This window comes from Lycorma delicatula, chromosome 3, assembly GCF_047948215.1.
Source record: "Lycorma delicatula isolate Av1 chromosome 3, ASM4794821v1, whole genome shotgun sequence".
NCBI lineage: Eukaryota > Metazoa > Arthropoda > Insecta > Hemiptera > Fulgoridae > Lycorma > Lycorma delicatula.
Window position 1 is genome coordinate 86515299 of NC_134457.1, and position 13637 is coordinate 86528935.

General features: G+C 38.2%; 1 protein-coding gene across 1 annotated transcript in view; it reads left to right on the top strand.

Moving 5' to 3' along the window:
* Nucleotides 1-325: 325 nt before the first annotated feature.
* Nucleotides 326-13637, top strand: part of LOC142321765 (natterin-4-like) — a 77260-nt gene continuing 63948 nt past the window's right edge. The window contains exon 1 of the mRNA XM_075360134.1: nt 326-376. The gene's annotated coding sequence lies outside the window, so the exon portion shown is untranslated. The remainder of the gene's footprint in view (nt 377-13637) is intronic.

A 13637-nucleotide genomic window follows, 5' to 3' on the forward strand; every position in this document is an offset into this window, starting at 1 on the left:
CTGACCGTAGTTTCGGAAGCTAAACAGAAAAAAATATAAAAAAAGAACGAGCCAGTAAATTTTCAAAATATAAATTTTAAACAATGTAATTTATCTTTTCTTTTTTTTATTATCTCGATTACCTTTTATGATTTTAGTAATTATAATATTTTACAATACTGCCTGCTATCATCAATTTATTTATATAAACAATATCAATTTATTTAAATAAAGTCACAAACTGCGTAGTTATTTATATTTCATATAGTATTGAACATAGCAAAGTTCGTGATGTTGAAACTCTTTCTACGTATTTGCTCATAGCTCCCAAATCTCAAGCTTCATTTGCAGCCGCTTGCTTGTAACACAAACTTCCTGCATCAGTACATTATTAGAGGTGAGTGAGCATTATTCAAAATAACAACTTTACACATTGTTTTATTGTCAAAAGTTTAAAACATTTAGCAATTAAAGTTAGAGGTCAATAAAATTTACAAAAGGCATACTTATTAATACTTTACACAATAAAAGTAGAAAAAATTTGTTAAAGATATCTAAAATAAAAAATAAAGTTAATTAACTTAATGAGCAACCAAAATAATTTAGAATAATAAAGCGCATGATTTACACACTACAAGGTACTAGGTTATCAAGTCAGTAAGATTAAAAATTTTGTATATTTAAATACACCTACCTATGCGACTTACATATGCGTTAAGTCTCGGCGACAACAATGAAATTCATATATGCAAACGCAATAAAAATTCATTGAAACAGAAACTGGAATAGAAATTTTTACGCTAGTTTAAGATTTCATAATACTGTAATAATAATTGTAGTCTGATAAAAAGAACATATTTCACATCTGACGGATTAAAAGTATGCACGTTTTAACCTGCTATTCTAAAAAGAGGTTAATATGTACGTTTTAACGAGTTAAGTAAAACGCGGATAAAAAAGGAAGAACTTGCCAATTTATTTTTTTTCAAATCTAAAAACACAAATTGTTTGTATCTTATCAAGTGAGGTATTAAATAAAAGCATTTCTAAATTTGATTTCCAATATGAGTATATTATTTTTCCTTTAATTGAATTGTACGGCCATCGACTTCTAGTCATCAGCTTCGTAATATTCTTTAAAAAAAAAGTATAAAATAACCATAGGATCGTTGGAAAGGGTGTATAGGGCCTTTATATTTTAATGAAAACACAAAAATATAATTACTACTGAGATACTTAAATAAAACAGATACATAACACATACAGCTTGCAAAGGGCCCTGGCATTTACATAAAACACACAGATTAAGACGAAAATATTAAACACTCTTTCTAAGTAAGATTGCATATTGTGAGAACTCTACATTCAGGTGCAAAAAGCCCTCGAATATGCGATTCTCGGTCAACATAACATAGTGACTTCCGTTGAATGCTTGTTACAAACGGTTATCCGCTGGAATGTAGGTAAGCAACTATTATTTCTTCTTTGCTATTTTCTAATCAACAACAAAATTATTTGTTAATCCGTGCCTCTTTCTGAAGTTTTAGTACATATTCTTCCGGGAGATGCTTAACTGAATGTTTTGTCATATACACTGCACATTGTTCTTTCTTCTCCGGTTAACAAATACGAGTCTGTTATTCGCATGTGGTCGATTCAAGTGTCACCGTCACCTGTTCCCGGAAAGTCAGTTTCGCGTCGCTCTTCCATTTATATAGAGTAATTTTAATTCCATTCGGTTTCGTATTTAATCTTCTACAATCATTACTCCACGTGGTTCTGATAGTCACTGTTTTAACGGTAGACGATTTTTTAACGTCTGCAACTCGAATAGGAATCATGTGCATGTTCTCACAAAATGTTCCCTTTCTGGCAGCTTCGCCTGTACTTTCATTTTCTGTAATACCAGTATGCCCTGGAGGCCATATAAATACGCATCGCTGTCCAATTCGGTTTAATACAAGTAGAATAGACAGGATGCTTGCGATACAGACATCCTCAATGTTCTTGTTCCGAATAGTAATTGTGGTGCGCTTAAAGAGTCGGAATATTTAAGCACTCTTTCTTCGCAGAAATGTTCTATATAGCGAAGAGGTTGCTGTATAAAAATGACTTCTACCTTATAAACATCAGCCACAACTGACAGTTTCCACGCATGAGCTTCTCCATTTAAAGTTCCAACACCATATTCAGTTTTCGAACTGAATGGTTTTTGTTGTCGTCGTTAAACCACGGTCTTTTTTTACCCGGTATAAACCCTTACTCACAGCCGGCCTCAAACAGGCAGGGCATACTGTAGAAACTACTGCATAGCTGAAAAAATTTTCCGCGAGGAGTTGCATCGATAAATCTAGGATTTCAGCAATCGAGTTGTTCTCCGGGCTCCTATAGACGTTGACAATGGTCTCAGCAGCAGGTCGCACCTTCTAGCTGGGTTTTTGAGCTGTCACGAATGTGGTCACATGACCAATTTTTTAGCTCCACAGCTTGTTAACTTTCTTAGTCAAAGCCGGCTTCCAAGCCGGCATCCTAGGTCTATCTCACTTCGCAACTCCACCAACTTGCTGGCTATTTGCAACCGCCACCGTGAGAGCACCGACGTAGACCAGATCGTGAAGCCCTTGGATTGTTGCCACGTGTTTAACTTTCTTAGGTAAAAGCTGATTGACGTGATCGATCATGATTTTCGTGCCACTTTTTGCACACAGCTTAGGGATCCTTGGTCTTAATGTCAAATCCATTCCACCATAGCAAAGCCAATTTTCCGCAAAAGCTGAGCTATAAGATTGGGGGGAACTGGGTTTTCTTCCACCGCATCAGAAGATGGACTGGAGAGAAAACCGAACTCCCTCGAAACTTCTAACCTGATCGTTGTAACAATATCCACAGGAACCCTACGCGATGTAAAAAGGGACCTGCGTTTGTACAAGATGTTTTGGACCGTTTTACCCTACAGCTCAAGGAAACGCTCAACCATGAAGTGGTGCAGTTCAACCCTGTATGGTCTCATATCTGTTTCCATTCTTGTCATTTGGAGGTAGAAGTTAAAGGAAGATATTTCTTATATAACTCGTATTTCCGTTGTCCACTTAAAAATGTATTTCTATTGTCTACTTCCAACCCCGGGTTGTAGTGACGGGCACCTGAACATCAGATACAACGTTACCTACAATATTGATGGTTCAGGTTGCTGCTCACCAAGCGACTGAAGAGAGGCAACTGTTCACTTCCCCAGAAGGAGTCAGTGTACCAGTTGCAGACTCATTAACTGGCACACCTGCGACTTTGCTTCTAATGATTGGAGGCTACACACGGCAGGTGAACTGCTAACATGCTTACCGGTTACCAGTTTTGATCCACTGGTGGTATTTTATTTCCCACCTACCCGGCGTATCTTCCGAGCATCCTCCTATCCGCCACTTGGGGACGCGATAGATGGTGGACAGGTAACTCGCACGGGTAATTTCTTTTTTCTGAGATGACGGGCATCAACTGCTTTTGTAATTTTGCCCTATGAGAATGAGAATTTGTAGCGTATGTAAAATGTCATGCCTGACCGGGAGTCGAGCCCAGGACCTCCGAATGAAAGGGTGATACGCTAACACTTCGCCACGGAGGTCGGGATAATATGAAACTTTTAACGTTTATTAACAGACTTCAAAAAGAGGGAGTTCTGATTTCGATCTTATATAATCACGCATAATTTTTTATTGCAGAGTGACTGGTATCAAGTGATACCAAAATCTAAACGATTTTAATATTACTTGATATAGGATATTGCCAAATAGCTCACATAGAATTTGGTTGGAAATGGGCACCAATACTTGGCCAGTACCGAAAGAATATCAAAAGCATTCTTTACTGCGTTTACTTACATTTCTACAAAGGGACCTTGTTTCATAGGAATGACGGATATTATGATTTTTTTTTAAATTTGTTAGAGAGTGGTTCCACAGTATTTTGAATCCATATAGGGCCAGTTCAACGCCAATACTGGCGAATAATTAACTTGTTTTTCGTAATTTTTTTAACTATGTGCATAGTTTATTCAGGGACGAATGCACTGATTTCGATTCTTTTCTTACTTCAATTAATTTTTTTTTTTAATTGATCTGTACTTAATGTCATCCATTAAACATTATTTTTCTTCAAACAGCATTTTTTTCCTTAAATAACAAAATGTAGTCTCTTTTTCTATTCCTTTTGTTTCCTACTAACTTTAAACTATTGTTTAATTGATTTAAAGTCCATACTCCTATTACTACTATATTTATCGATTTGAAGTGGTTTTTTTCCAAATTGTAGTAAATTTGTTGTATACTTAAATAATTATTGTTACATTTTAATTTACATTAGACTTTGATTCTAGTTAAATAAAAATTGTATTCACAGCCTAGCATAATTACACATTTTATAGATATCTTCAGAAACTTTAGATTTTTTGTTATTCATGGAATAACACAAAGGAACTACTTCCAAGCTCTAGCCTTTCCCTGGAAGAATCAAGGAAAATCATGAAAACCTTGATCTGAATATCATTAAAAATACAAAATCACTAATAAAAAAAAGTATTACCGTCTATATTTAACAATAAGTAACAATAATTATGTGAAGTAATAGTTGTACAATTACGTAAAGAAAATAAAAAGATTAAAATCGCCCTGAGGTAGATAATCCCCACGTCCGGAACACAACATCTATGTTCCACGTCCAGGGCGGCAACAGCTGTACCTTTGTACATCACATATAGCTGGCTAACGGGGTTCCGAGTGTTGTTTCTCGGATATACTTTTTTCGGTCGATTTACATCTATAGGCCGAATTACAGGACTGGACTTTACGGCCACCTGCAGATACGACATTATTAACGATTACGGAAATGGATTAATACCGCCGTTAGAGCTGGCGATGTGGCGGCCACGGTCAAAGTTATTTGCAGGTGTAACGGAGACCTTTCGTCGTCCACATGCCCCCCGCGATGGCAAGCATGTAGTTAAGGTGCCCATGTTCGGAGCATGGGAGCCCTGAAAGCTTCGGTGTGTAGGGGCCTGGAGTCAGTGAAGAGACTGCGCACCCGCTCTCTGCCAGGACATATGCCGGTTCCACCGGAGTACCGGAACGGACCTCCAGGGTTGGTAGCCCTGGAGTGGGGGTGTACCCCGGCGGCTAGCCTTACTACAGAAGGGATTATTTGTTCATGGAAACTGAACAATTAAACGTGGCAGAGGGTTCACGTAAACACCCTCGTTTAGAGCCGGCTGTTTCGCCTGAAGCGAAACGCCGAAAGAGTACGGAGATTAAGAGGAGTGTGATTGAGGCTAGGAAAAGCTTGCAGAAAACTTTTTTCAAGAGCAGCATCCCAAAACCAAAGTATTTGGTTATTACGAAGGTAGAAGGTAATTTCTCGAGGGTGACTCCTTTCCTCATCGCTCGAGAAATAAACAAATGTGCTGGAAGCCCTGTTAAAGAAATAAGAAAAAATTTTACGGGACTTCATTTAGAGACTGTTAATGATATACAGTCTCAGAAGATTCTAGGACTGAAGAAAATTGGAGAGCTAGCAGTACGTGTTGATCCCCACGGCACGCTCAACACCTCAAGGGGTGTTGTGGTCTGTCGGGATCTTTTAAATTGTTCGGAGCAAGAGATTGTAGAGGAACTGGCAGCACAAGGAGTAATAGAGTGCCGTCGATTGAACATGAGAAGGAACGGTGAGGTCTTACCCTCAGCTTCTCATGTCCTCACTTTCAACCGGCCTACTTTGCCAGAAAAGATAAGAGGGGGGATTCACCGTTTGGATGTGCGGGCATTTGTCCCACAGCCAATGAGGTGCTTCAAGTGCCAACGCTTTGGCCACACCGCTCTTAGATGCGAAAGACCGCAAATATGCGTGTGCGGTGAAGAGGTGCATGAGGGAGAGCCGTTTAAAGAGCCTCCTACATGTATTAATTGCAAAGGAGCGCATTCTTGTAGATCAAGGAATTGTCCTGTCTACAAAGATGAAGTAGCTGTGCAGGAAGTAAAAACCCTGCAAAAAGTCAGCTACTTCGATGCAAAGAAGATAGTTAACGCCCGTAAGCCTAGAGCAATAACATCTTATACTCAGGCTGCGGCTACTGTTCTGCTCCTGCTCCGATTGCTGTAGATGAGGCTCAAATTATAAATAAACTTGCGCCTACTTTGGCTAACATGATTGAGAGGATCATCGAAAACAAGATGAAACCTTTTGGCAATAAAGAATTTGTTAAGCCAAAGATAGTGGTACAGCCTGCTGAAGATAAGTCGATAAAAGTGAAAGTTGCTCCTCCAGAAAAGAAAACGGACACCAAACCAGAATGTCAAGTCCGTCTCAGCGAGATTCTTGATGAAAAGAAAAAGGTGATACCTACAGAGTCTGTTATGGAGGCTCCCAAGCCTCCTGTAACTGAAGTGGCCTCTAAGCCTCAGAGGCCACAAAAAATCACACAGGGGGGGCGAGTGTCCCCCCTCCCACAGGCGGTGACCGGTGCGACCCCCGTGTTGGGGAGCGGCCAGGTTGCCGCCTCTCAATCGGCGCCTAAAACCGGTGCCGATCCGTGAACACGATGCTGTTCGTAGGATGGAGAAGAAAAGGAAAAAGGGATGGCCGAAAGGAAAACCCAGACAATAATTTAATTAAAAATTAGTGAGTCGATAGTACAGTGGAACATCAATGGATGTTTTTCAAACATCCATGAGCTCCAACGCTTGGTACATGATGTAGACCCGATCTGTATATGTCTGCCAGAAACACATTTCCGCCGAAATGAAAATTTTAAATTAAAAGGATTCAATATATTTCGGCGAGATCAACCGCCAAATATAAGAGTTAGAGGTGGAGTAGCTATATTAACATCGACTAAAGCTACCACCGAAGCGGTTGTTCTAAACACCAACCTACAAGCGGTCGCCGTTAGAATGAAGCGACCGCTTAAGATCACTGTGTGCAGCATATACTTACCGAATTACGATTGGAATAAGGATGACATAGAAAGACTAATTTCCGAGCTTCCCCCACCTGTTTTACTGGTGGGTGACTTTAACGCTCATAATTCTCTCTGGGGATCGGATCGAGTAGATCCCCGTGGAAGAGAACTGGAAGGGTTCCTGATGAATTCAGAACTTATTATTTTAAACGACGGATCAGGAACCTTTTTCAATGCCAGAGATGGATCGACGTCCTGTATAGATCTTGCACTTATAAGCGGATCGATAGCACCAAGGTACAGCTTCCATGTCATAGACGATCTGCATGGAAGCGATCATTTCCCGGTGCAAATTGTAACTGAAGTTACAAGAACAATATATCCCATCCCTAAAAGATGGTTATTTGAAAAGGCAGACTGGACGAGCTTCACAGCTAGAACGATACTCCCGGAAACAACTGGAGTTATCGGAGACGATGTCGACGCCATAACAAATGCAATAATTAAGTCGGCATCGACATATATTCCCAAAACATCTGGGAAACTTACAAAGAAACCCGTTCCATGGTGGAACGATGAAATAAGTGAAGCTATAAAAAGAAAGAAAAGGGCGTATATAATGCCTTTAAGAAGCGTCCTAGTATAGAAAATCTTGTTGCCTTTAAGAAATACAGGGCGTATGCAAAACGTCTTATGATAGATTCGAAAAAACGATCCTGGCAGAAATACGTGTCATCCATTGACAAAACTACTACTGCATCAGATGTTTGGAGGAAAGTGAAGGCGATTTGTGGGCGTAATGATTTTGCTCCCATAACTAGCCTTCAAGATGAAGATGAAATAAAAGATACTCCATATGAAATTGCAGAGCTGTTATCCAATCACTTCGAAAAGGCCAGCAAAACGGCCAACTACGAGGAAGGTTTTCGAACCAAAAAAGAAGAACTCGAAGGTCTACTAAATTTTAGAACTGAGTATAATTACTCATATAATGTACCATTTAAAATGGAAGAATTCGCGAAAGCGTTGGAAAAATCAGGTAACACAGCTGCTGGTCCGGATGAAATCCATTATAATATGATCAGGCAGCTGAATACCACTGCAAAGTGTAGATTATTAGAACTTTATAATAAAATATGGCGGGATGGAACGTACCCGCAGCAGTGGAAAAAAGCTCATGTTGTTCCAGTACCAAAGAAAAATAAAAATTTAACAGACCCCAATAGCTACCGTCCTATTTCTTTGACGTGTGCTATGGGGAAAATATTGGAAAAAATGATCGATGATGATAATCGACTCGTCTGGGTTTTGGAAAAAGAAAACCTGATATCACCGTATCAAGCAGGTTTTCGACAATACCATTCTACCACTGATCAAATGATCAGCTTAGAGGACATTATATATAACAGCTTTATTACAAGGAAACAATGTGTCGGAGTCTTCTTTGATCTTCAGAAGGCTTTCGATATGACCTGGCGTCATGGTATAATGCTCCAGTTACATGAATGGGGCATTCGTGGCAATCTGCCTATACTGCTCAGCAACTACATGAATGACCGTACCTTCCAAGTACACGTCAACAATGAATATTCATGTGAAAGAATTTTGGAAAATGGCATACCGCAAGGTTCGCCGTTGAGCGGTACCTTGTTTACCATTGCCATTAATAAATTGATATTAGCCATTCCAGTAGAAATCAGCAAAAGCGTCTATGTTGATGATCTGGCAATCGTATATGCCAGCAAAAAGACTGCTATGGTGAGGTACAAATTGCAACGAGCGATCAATGCTCTAAATGAAGTAGCAAGGAATAATGGATTCCAATTCTCACCAGAAAAAACGTGCTGTGTACACTTTTGTAGGAAGAGAATTCCTCATCAAAGTCCTGCGTTGATAATTGATGATAATCCAATACAATATAAAGACAGCGTAAGGTATTTAGGACTAGTATTGGATAAATCCCTTACATGGGGATTACATATACAGGACTTGAGTGATAGATGCAAAAGAGCCCTAAACATTATAAAATGTTTATCGAACTTAAATTGGGGCTCAGGAAAAGAGACATTATTGAGATTGTATAAAGCATTGGTTCAATCTAAACTAGACTACGGATGTATCGTATATTTATCCGCTAGAAAGTCGCACTTAAGAAAGTTAGACGTTGTTCATAATAGCGGAATAAGATACGCAACAGGTGCTTTCCGCACAAGTCCGGCGGCTAGTCTGATGTCTGAAGCCGGAATAATGCCACTACATTATAGAAGAGAGATCCTCTTGTTAAGATATGCAGCAAATATATGGGCTTTCCCTGCTCATATAAATAATAAACTGTTTACGAATCATCCCATGGCTGCATTATACGAACGTCGTGCTACCTATTCCAGACCAGCCGGAATTAGGTACCACGAATTAAGAAGAAAATATGAAATTGCTATACCAGAGACTCTAGCAATTTCTACTAGAGAAATACCGCCATGGCTCTTGCCAGCGGTAAATATAAGTTTGGATCTCTCTCAAGGAGAAATAAAAAAGAAACCAGCAGTGATCATCCATCAGGAATTTTTGGCAACCGTCAGTAATTACGAAGAACATATTAGAATTTATACTGACGGTTCTAAAACCGAACATGGTGTTGGATGCTCGATATATGTAAATGAAGAAGCCCACTTTTGGAGACTGCCAGATGTGGCCAGTGTCTACACGGCAGAACTCACTGCAATTCAGCAAGCTCTTCGCTACACCGAACACTATTGCGAAGAGAGAGTGCTAATATGTTCCGATTCATTAAGTGCACTCGTTGCAATTCGGAACAAGAACATTAAGGATGTCCTAATTGCAAACATCCTGTCCATTTTATACGTACTAAAACAACGAGGACAGCGATGCGTATTTGTATGGACTCCGGGGCATGCTGGTATTATAGGTAATGAAATCGCAGACGAAGCTGCCAGAAAGGCAACAGTCTGCGATGACTTGGATGCATTTCCTGTAAGAGTGGCAGATGTTAAAAACCGTCTAACCAACATAGTAAGAAACAAGTGGAACGCTGAATGGAGGAGTTTAAATACAAAATTAAACTCGGTTAAAACTTCTCCTTATAAATGGAAAAGCGACTTTAAGTTGACTCGCCGTGAACAAGTAGCGGTGACCAGACTTAGAATCGGTCACACGCGATTAACAAATTTATATTTGTTAACCGGCGAAGTGAGACCAATGTGCGGTGTTTGTAATAAAACACTGACAATCAAGCATCTAATAGAAGAGTGTACCATATATGAGGACCTCAGAAAGAGGTTCCGTCTTACAAATAATATTAGTGCTGATCTGGATAATGGAAATGAAGAAAATATAGTTGCATTTTTACACGCCAGTGGACTTCTTAAAAGTCTATAAAATGGAAGTTTTAAAGCTGTGGTAAAAGATACTCTAAGCGGTGGTTTTATATATACATATAAGGGAGTCTCGAAGCGTGGCACGTATAGTGACGGGAGGTAGCCCTCTTGCCTAGGCCATTTTGGCTCACCTGCATTCGAGAGCAGTGAGTCGGGGTGTGTCCGATGATGGCATGGGGGACCCTCAAGGGTGGATTGAGGGCGCGAGGCTATGGGTGTGCGCTGTGCATGCCTATGGCCTGATATAAGAAGGATTCAACTGCCACGGCACCCTGGCACGACTGATATACTGCTCAACGGCGGTTCTGGTCGCCCCGTGGGTGCTTAAGCAAACTATAAACGAGACATCGTAGAAGAAAGAAAGATATGGTATTGATTAATTTAATTTTAATGTTAAGTTCATGGTCTTTTGAGAACCTATCTCAAATTTTAATATTGGGGCCCTTTACACCCGTAAGTGTTTGTGATTGTCCTTGTCTTTCATGTTTTAATGTTAATTGTGAAGTTTGTGTTTTTAAATAAAATGTAAGGGCCCTTTACACCCTTACATATGACGATCCTGATGGAGATAATAATTTCTTTTAAAGAATGTGACGAGGGCTAATGACCTTAGCAGTCGATGCCCGTAAAAAAAAAAAAAAGATTAAAATCTGTACACAATAAAATTATAATTTTAAACAATTAATTGCTAAACACATTTTAAATATGAACAAATTAAATTAATATTAAAAACTTCAGATGTATCAAATTAGTATTATTGAAAACTTCATAACAAAGAAATATTGATTTTGTAAAATGAAGACTTTACATTTTAAATAGACTGATAATCAATTTAATAATATCAATGATAATTCATTCAAAGAATTATCATTGATTATTTAGATAATTTAAAAATTATCTAAAAACAAAAACACCCTTAACGCTTGAACTTTCACTCAGATCTTTTAAACCAGTGATTACTATTGTATGACAAATGCACTTCAAAATCATTAGATAATTATCTAAATAACATCACTGGTCATCATAAAATTTGGAACTAAAAAAGGGAATAGGTTTTCTTTAGCGTATTTTATATGCCGAATCTTAATATGTATTCCGAAACAACCCGTTACGTAACGTTCATAAGTTACAAACCCTTAAATTTATTTGTTCCATCTTTCGTATGAGTTCAGTATGAGTTCAGCTCTTGGCATGACTTGCTGTGTCCTTTAGTTGTGCTTGTGGTTTATCACACACATATTATAAAGATTATTTCATAAGTGATGTCAGAACAACTTTTGATATTATTTTATTGAACATCAAGGTTTGTTTAGGTCTGTATATATATATATATATATATATATGTGTGTGTGTGTCTGTGTGTGTGTGTGTGTGTGTGTGTGTGTGGGTGTGTGTGTGTAGTGTGCGTGCGTGTGTGTGCGTGTGTGTGTGTGTGTGTGTGTGTGTGTGTGTGTGTGTGTGTGTGTGTGTGTGGGTGTGGGTGTGTGTGTGGGTGTGTATGTGTGTGTGTGTTGTGTTTCGGGCTGTGTTTTATTGCACTCCATAGTAAAAAATGTTATGAATTATTTTAAGTAATTAAGTAGATATAAATTAAAACTTAATTATTTTTATAATTAAGTATAGCTTTCTTTTTCCTGTTTAGCCTCCGGAAACTACCGTTTAGATAATTCTTCAGAGGATGAATGAGGATGATATGTACGAGTGTAAATGAAGTGGAGTCTTGTACATTCTCAGTTCGACCATTCCTGAGATGTGTGGTTAATTGAAACCCAACCACCAAATAACACTGGTATCCACGATCTAATATTCAAATTCGTGTAAAAATAACTGGCTTTACTAGGACTTGAACGCTGTAACTCTCGACTTCCAAATCAGCTGATTTGGGAAGACGCGTTAACCACTAGACCAACCCGATGGGTTATAATACTACTCGATTAAAGACAAATTCACATCTTGTATTTTTAGTTACTTATTTAATCCTCAGTTTATATATTATTAAATTAATCATTTATTTCTTTATTAGATACTGAAATAGGGGTATGTTATGTAATATTATGCAGACTAATCGGCTGTTACTGATTATTGTTTAGCCTCAATTGTATTTATTTACAGTTTTAAAACTGTATAAAATACCCAAGCCTAATAACCACACGATGGATGTCTACTGTTTATGCTACACTCTTCGCTCTTTGTTCTGGGAGTGGCGAACAACCGTACGCTAGCCTAGGCTATGAGTCACACATAACAAAAATTTCTTTATTCAGGTTTGTGTAAATAATAACCGAACGATGTGTCATTCTAAAAATTCAAATGAAACATTAAATCTCTATTTATACAAACCGTTCCCTGATTCATTCAGACACTAACTTATTTTTGTAAATGATTCCGTTCTAATTTATACTGTATTTGCAGTTAAAACTTGTCCAGTTAACTGCGCGTATCCAAAGAGCAAGGTTATCGTCCGATTATAGCGTTCTTTGAGTTTCAATTCTTGGAAGTAGAAGTCTTATGTGAAGTTTTAAAAGTAATTTACTCGCATTAAATAGTAAATTTATGTCAGCTCATTCTTATGGTAGTGAATTAATTTTATTATTTTGCATATTATGTCTAATTTACGTGGAAAAGACATAATAAAAGACTTTTTTAATTACATGACAGAAGCTGCAGTTGGAATATTTGTTGCAGACACTAAAATAGTTGTAGAACGTGTTGCGTATGCCACATGAGTCTTAAAGAACAATTTAACGAATTACTGGCGAAATAGCTTCGGAAAAGAATTCAGTTCTCCTCGCAAAGGAATAAAACGCAAAAAGGAAGTGACAAACCCGGACAGTTTGAACGGAATACCATACGACGTAGTGTTAAAATGTTACTTAAACAAGGGCTGCTTGCCTTCTCTAAGTAAACTTACCTCAAAACTAAAAAGTAATGGGGTATTTAATGGACGAAAGAGTAGCATACAGACATTTTTGTTAACCATGGACTTCAAATGGAAGAGAATCAGAAATAACAGGGCAACTCTTATTGAAAAACATGATATTTAGTACAATCGGTTTGTTATTTGAATAAAGTTGAAGACGTAGATGTAGTTGAAGGAAGACCAATCGTCTACGTCAATGAGACTTATATTTTAAGTTCTCATTGCCAACAGAAATGTTAACAACCTTCAAATGCGCCCGAGTATTTTGCTGTGCCAATTTTAAAATGAGAAAGGATAATAATTATCCATGCCGATAGTTTGAAATGGGATTCGTTCCCGACTGCTTGACAGTACGGAAAGCCAAAACTTCCTCAGCTGATTATCATTCTCAGATAACTGC